This window comes from Idiotropiscis lumnitzeri, unplaced genomic scaffold, assembly GCF_059441095.1.
Source record: "Idiotropiscis lumnitzeri isolate Australia: NSW breed Sydney's pygmy pipehorse unplaced genomic scaffold, RoL_Ilum_1.0 HiC_scaffold_120, whole genome shotgun sequence".
NCBI classification, from domain to species: domain Eukaryota; kingdom Metazoa; phylum Chordata; class Actinopteri; order Syngnathiformes; family Syngnathidae; genus Idiotropiscis; species Idiotropiscis lumnitzeri.
In genome coordinates this window covers 496812-504644 of record NW_028283658.1, presented here as the reverse complement: position 1 = coordinate 504644, position 7833 = coordinate 496812, and positions in this window count along the sequence as shown.

Here is a 7833-nt window from a genome sequence, read left to right as displayed (position 1 = left end):
TACACTTTTTCTAAGTGTTGCAATATCTCATGAAGGAAATACTGGACAATCAAATTAATGACTTTCCAGGCTTCAGGATGCCTTTCTACACTATATAAAGGTGGAAATTTACATTGGAAACGTTTGGTTTAGCTGTTATAAAAGTTTGGTTTTTTAGTGCTGTAAATGCATTTTCAGCTCGCGCTGTACACATTTGCTATGAGAGGCATTATCTCATAAGGGAAATATTGGACAATCAAATTAATGACTGCCCAGGCTTCAGGATGTCTTTTTACACTATATAAAGGTGGAAATTTACATTGGAAACGTTTAGTTTAGCTGTTAATGAAGTTTCGTTTTTTTTAGTGCTGAAAATTCATTGTCTGCTGGCGCTGTACACTTTTTCTAAGTGTTGCAATATCTCATGAAGGAAATACTGGACAATCAAATTAATGACTTTCCAGGCTTCAGGATGCCTTTCTACACTATATAAAGGTGGAAATTTACATTGGAAACGTTTGGTTTAGCTGTTATAAAAGTTTGGTTTTTTAGTGCTGTAAATGCATTTTCAGCTCGCGCTGTACACATTTGCTATGAGAGGCATTATCTCATAAGGGAAATATTGGACAATCAAATTAATGACTGCCCAGGCTTCAGGATGTCTTTTTACACTATATAAAGGTGGAAATTTACATTGGAAACGTTTGGTTTAGCTGTTATAAAAGTTTGGTTTTTTAGTGCTGTAAATGCATTTTCAGCTCGCGCTGTACACATTTGCTATGAGAGGCATTATCTCATAAGGGAAATATTGGACAATCAAATTAATGGCTGCCCAGGCTTCAGGATGTCTTTTTACTCTATATAAAGTTGGAAATTTACATTGGAAACGTTTAGTTTAGCTGTTAATGAAGTTTCGTTTTTTTAGTGCTGAAAATTCATTGTCTGCTGGCGCTGTACACTTTTTCTAAGTGTTGCAATATCTCATGAAGGAAATACTGGACAATCAAATCAATGACTTTCCAGGCTTCAGGATGCCTTTCTACACTATATAAAGGTGGAAATTTACATTGGAAACGTTTGGTTTAGCTGTTATAAAAGTTTGGTTTTTTAGTGCTGTAAATGCATTTTCAGCTCGCACTGTACACATTTGCTATGTGAGGCATTATCTCATAAGGGAAATACTGGACAATCAAATTAATGACTTCCCAGGCTTCAGGATGCCTTTTTACACTCTATAAATGTGGAAATTTACATTGGAAACGTTTGGTTTAGCTGTTAATGAAGTTTCGTTTTTTTAGTGCTGAAAATTCATTGTCTGCTGGCGCTGTACACTTTTTCTAAGTGTTGCAATATCTCATGAAGGAAATACTGGACAATCAAATTAATGACTTTCCAGGCTTCAGGATGCCTTTCTACACTATATAAAGGTGGAAATTTACATTGGAAACGTTTGGTTTAGCTGTTATAAAAGTTTGGTTTTTTAGTGCTGTAAATGCATTTTCAGCTCGCGCTGTACACATTTGCTATGAGAGGCATTATCTCATAAGGGAAATATTGGACAATCAAATTAATGACTGCCCAGGCTTCAGGATGTCTTTTTACACTATATAAAGGTGGAAATTTACATTGGAAACGTTTGGTTTAGCTGTTATAAAAGTTAGTTTTTTTAGTGCTGAAAATGCATTTTCAGCTCGCACTGTACACATTTGCTATGTGAGGCATTATCTCATTAGGGAAATACTGGACAATCAAATTAATGACTGCCCAGGCTTCAGGATGTCTTTTTACACTATCTAAAGGTGGAAATTTACATTGGAAACGTTTGGTTTAGCTGTTATAAAAGTTTGGTTTTTTAGTGCTGAAAATGCATTTTCAGCTCGCACTGTACACATTTGCTATGTGAGGCATTATCTCATAAGGGAAATACTGGACAATCAAATTAATGACTTCCCAGGCTTCAGGATGCCTTTTTACACTCTATAAATGTGGAAATTTACATTGGAAACGTTTGGTTTAGCTGTTAATGAAGTTTCGTTTTTTTAGTGCTGAAAATTCATTGTCTGCTGGCGCTGTACACTTTTTCTAAGTGTTGCAATATCTCATGAAGGAAATACTGGACAATCAAATTAATGACTTTCCAGGCTTCAGGATGCCTTTCTACACTATATAAAGGTGGAAATTTACATTGGAAACGTTTGGTTTAGCTGTTATAAAAGTTTGGTTTTTTAGTGCTGTAAATGCATTTTCAGCTCGCGCTGTACACATTTGCTATGAGAGGCATTATCTCATAAGGGAAATATTGGACAATCAAATTAATGACTGCCCAGGCTTCAGGATGTCTTTTTACACTATATAAAGGTGGAAATTTACATTGGAAACGTTTAGTTTAACTGTTAATGAAGTTTCGTTTTTTTTTAGTGCTGAAAATTCATTGTCTGCTGGCGCTGTACACTTTTTCTAAGTGTTGCAATATCTCATGAAGGAAATACTGGACAATCAAATTAATGACTTTCCAGGCTTCAGGATGCCTTTCTACACTATATAAAGGTGGAAATTTACATTGGAAACGTTTGGTTTAGCTGTTATAAAAGTTTGGTTTTTTAGTGCTGTAAATGCATTTTCAGCTCGCGCTGTACACATTTGCTATGAGAGGCATTATCTCATAAGGGAAATATTGGACAATCAAATTAATGACTGCCCAGGCTTCAGGATGTCTTTTTACACTATATAAAGGTGGAAATTTACATTGGAAACGTTTGGTTTAGCTGTTATAAAAGTTTGGTTTTTTAGTGCTGTAAATGCATTTTCAGCTCGCGCTGTACACATTTGCTATGAGAGGCATTATCTCATAAGGGAAATATTGGACAATCAAATTAATGGCTGCCCAGGCTTCAGGATGTCTTTTTACTCTATATAAAGTTGGAAATTTACATTGGAAACGTTTAGTTTAGCTGTTAATGAAGTTTCGTTTTTTTAGTGCTGAAAATTCATAGTCTGCTGACGCTGTACACTTTTTCTAAGTGTTGCAATATCTCATGAAGGAAATACTGGACAATCAAATTAATGACTTTCCAGGCTTCAGGATGCCTTTCTACACTATATAAAGGTGGAAATTTACATTGGAAACGTTTGGTTTAGCTGTTATAAAAGTTTGGTTTTTTAGTGCTGTAAATGCATTTTCAGCTCGCGCTGTACACATTTGCTATGAGAGGCATTATCTCATAAGGGAAATATTGGACAATCAAATTAATGACTGCCCAGGCTTCAGGATGTCTTTTTACACTATATAAAGGTGGAAATTTACATTGGAAACGTTTGGTTTAGCTGTTATAAAAGTTTGGTTTTTTAGTGCTGTAAATGCATTTTCAGCTCGCGCTGTACACATTTGCTATGAGAGGCATTGTCTCATAAGGGAAATATTGGACAATCAAATTAATGACTGCCCAGGCTTCAGGATGCCTTTTTACACTCTATAAATGTGGAAATTTACATTGGAAACGTTTGGTTTAGCTGTTAATGAAGTTTCGTTTTTTTTAGTGCTGAAAATTCATTGTCTGCTGGCGCTGTACACTTTTTCTAAGTGTTGCAATATCTCATGAAGGAAATACTGGACAATCAAATTAATGACTTTCCAGGCTTCAGGATGCCTTTCTACACTATATAAAGGTGGAAATTTACATTGGAAACGTTTGGTTTAGCTGTTATAAAAGTTTGGTTTTTTAGTGCTGTAAATGCATTTTCAGCTCGCGCTGTACACATTTGCTATGAGAGGCATTGTCTCATAAGGGAAATATTGGACAATCAAATTAATGACTGCCCAGGCTTCAGGATGTCTTTTTACACTATATAAAGGTGGAAATTTTCATTGGAAACGTTTGGTTTAGCTGTTATAAAAGTTTGGTTTTTTTAGTGCTGAAAATGCATTTTCAGCTCGCACTGTACACATTTGCTATGTGAGGCATTATCTCATAAGGGAAATACTGGACAATCAAATTAATGACTTCCCAGGCTTCAGGATGCCTTTTTACACTCTATAAATGTGGAAATTTACATTGGAAACGTTTGGTTTAGCTGTTAATGAAGTTTCGTTTTTTTAGTGCTGAAAATTCATTGTCTGCTGGCGCTGTACACTTTTTCTAAGTGTTGCAATATCTCATGAAGGAAATACTGGACAATCAAATTAATGACTTTCCAGGCTTCAGGATGCCTTTCTACACTATATAAAGGTGGAAATTTACATTGGAAACGTTTGGTTTAGCTGTTATAAAAGTTTGGTTTTTTAGTGCTGTAAATGCATTTTCAGCTCGCGCTGTACACATTTGCTATGAGAGGCATTATCTCATAAGGGAAATATTGGACAATCAAATTAATGACTGCCCAGGCTTCAGGATGTCTTTTTACACTATATAAAGGTGGAAATTTACATTGGAAACGTTTGGTTTAGCTGTTATAAAAGTTTGGTTTTTTTAGTGCTGAAAATGCATTTTCAGCTCGCACTGTACACATTTGCTATGTGAGGCATTATCTCATAAGGGAAATACTGGACAATCAAATTAATGACTGCCCAGGCTTCAGGATGTCTTTTTACACTATCTAAAGGTGGAAATTTACATTGGAAACGTTTGGTTTAGCTGTTATAAAAGTTTGGTTTTTTAGTGCTGTAAATTCATTTTCAGCTCGCGCTGTACACATTTGCTATGAGAGGCATTATCTCATAAGGGAAATATTGGACAATCAAATTAATGGCTGCCCAGGCTTCAGGATGTCTTTTTACTCTATATAAAGTTGGAAATTTACATTGGAAACGTTTAGTTTAGCTGTTAATGAAGTTTCGTTTTTTTAGTGCTGAAAATTCATTGTCTGCTGGCGCTGTACACTTTTTCTAAGTGTTGCAATATCTCATGAAGGAAATACTGGACAATCAAATCAATGACTTTCCAGGCTTCAGGATGCCTTTCTACACTATATAAAGGTGGAAATTTACATTGGAAACGTTTGGTTTAGCTGTTATAAAAGTTTGGTTTTTTAGTGCTGTAAATGCATTTTCAGCTCGCACTGTACACATTTGCTATGTGAGGCATTATCTCATAAGGGAAATACTGGACAATCAAATTAATGACTTCCCAGGCTTCAGGATGCCTTTTTACACTCTATAAATGTGGAAATTTACATTGGAAACGTTTGGTTTAGCTGTTATAAAAGTTTGTTTTTTTAGTGCTGTAAATGCATTTTCAGCTCGCGCTGTACACATTTGCTATGAGAGGCATTGTCTCATAAGGGAAATATTGGACAATCAAATTAATGACTGCCCAGGCTTCAGGATGTCTTTTTACACTATATAAAGGTGGAAATTTACATTGGAAACGTTTGGTTTAGCTGTTATAAAAGTTTGGTTTTTTTAGTGCTGAAAATGCATTTTCAGCTCGCACTGTACACATTTGCTATGTGAGGCATTATCTCATAAGGGAAATACTGGACAATCAAATTAATGACTGCCCAGGCTTCAGGATGCCTTTTTACACTCTATAAATGTGGAAATTTACATTGGAAACGTTTGGTTTAGCTGTTAATGAAGTTTCGTTTTTTTAGTGCTGAAAATTCATTGTCTGCTGGCGCTGTACACTTTTTCTAAGTGTTGCAATATCTCATGAAGGAAATACTGGACAATCAAATTAATGACTTTCCAGGCTTCAGGATGCCTTTCTACACTATATAAAGGTGGAAATTTACATTGGAAACGTTTGGTTTAGCTGTTATAAAAGTTTGGTTTTTTAGTGCTGTAAATGCATTTTCAGCTCGCGCTGTACACATTTGCTATGAGAGGCATTATCTCATAAGGGAAATATTGGACAATCAAATTAATGACTGCCCAGGCTTCAGGATGTCTTTTTACACTATATAAAGGTGGAAATTTACATTGGAAACGTTTAGTTTAGCTGTTAATGAAGTTTCGTTTTTTTTAGTGCTGAAAATTCATTGTCTGCTGGCGCTGTACACTTTTTCTAAGTGTTGCAATATCTCATGAAGGAAATACTGGACAATCAAATTAATGACTTTCCAGGCTTCAGGATGCCTTTCTACACTATATAAAGGTGGAAATTTACATTGGAAACGTTTGGTTTAGCTGTTATAAAAGTTTGGTTTTTTAGTGCTGTAAATGCATTTTCAGCTCGCGCTGTACACATTTGCTATGAGAGGCATTATCTCATAAGGGAAATATTGGACAATCAAATTAATGACTGCCCAGGCTTCAGGATGTCTTTTTACACTATATAAAGGTGGAAATTTACATTGGAAACGTTTGGTTTAGCTGTTATAAAAGTTTGGTTTTTTAGTGCTGTAAATGCATTTTCAGCTCGCGCTGTACACATTTGCTATGAGAGGCATTATCTCATAAGGGAAATATTGGACAATCAAATTAATGGCTGCCCAGGCTTCAGGATGTCTTTTTACTCTATATAAAGTTGGAAATTTACATTGGAAACGTTTAGTTTAGCTGTTAATGAAGTTTCGTTTTTTTAGTGCTGAAAATTCATTGTCTGCTGGCGCTGTACACTTTTTCTAAGTGTTGCAATATCTCATGAAGGAAATACTGGACAATCAAATCAATGACTTTCCAGGCTTCAGGATGCCTTTCTACACTATATAAAGGTGGAAATTTACATTGGAAACGTTTGGTTTAGCTGTTATAAAAGTTTGGTTTTTTAGTGCTGTAAATGCATTTTCAGCTCGCACTGTACACATTTGCTATGTGAGGCATTATCTCATAAGGGAAATACTGGACAATCAAATTAATGACTTCCCAGGCTTCAGGATGCCTTTTTACACTCTATAAATGTGGAAATTTACATTGGAAACGTTTGGTTTAGCTGTTAATGAAGTTTCGTTTTTTTAGTGCTGAAAATTCATTGTCTGCTGGCGCTGTACACTTTTTCTAAGTGTTGCAATATCTCATGAAGGAAATACTGGACAATCAAATTAATGACTTTCCAGGCTTCAGGATGCCTTTCTACACTATATAAAGGTGGAAATTTACATTGGAAACGTTTGGTTTAGCTGTTATAAAAGTTTGGTTTTTTAGTGCTGTAAATGCATTTTCAGCTCGCGCTGTACACATTTGCTATGAGAGGCATTATCTCATAAGGGAAATATTGGACAATCAAATTAATGACTGCCCAGGCTTCAGGATGTCTTTTTACACTATATAAAGGTGGAAATTTACATTGGAAACGTTTGGTTTAGCTGTTATAAAAGTTAGTTTTTTTAGTGCTGAAAATGCATTTTCAGCTCGCACTGTACACATTTGCTATGTGAGGCATTATCTCATTAGGGAAATACTGGACAATCAAATTAATGACTGCCCAGGCTTCAGGATGTCTTTTTACACTATCTAAAGGTGGAAATTTACATTGGAAACGTTTGGTTTAGCTGTTATAAAAGTTTGGTTTTTTAGTGCTGAAAATGCATTTTCAGCTCGCACTGTACACATTTGCTATGTGAGGCATTATCTCATAAGGGAAATACTGGACAATCAAATTAATGACTTCCCAGGCTTCAGGATGCCTTTTTACACTCTATAAATGTGGAAATTTACATTGGAAACGTTTGGTTTAGCTGTTAATGAAGTTTCGTTTTTTTAGTGCTGAAAATTCATTGTCTGCTGGCGCTGTACACTTTTTCTAAGTGTTGCAATATCTCATGAAGGAAATACTGGACAATCAAATTAATGACTTTCCAGGCTTCAGGATGCCTTTCTACACTATATAAAGGTGGAAATTTACATTGGAAACGTTTGGTTTAGCTGTTATAAAAGTTTGGTTTTTTAGTGCTGTAAATGCATTTTCAGCTCGCGCT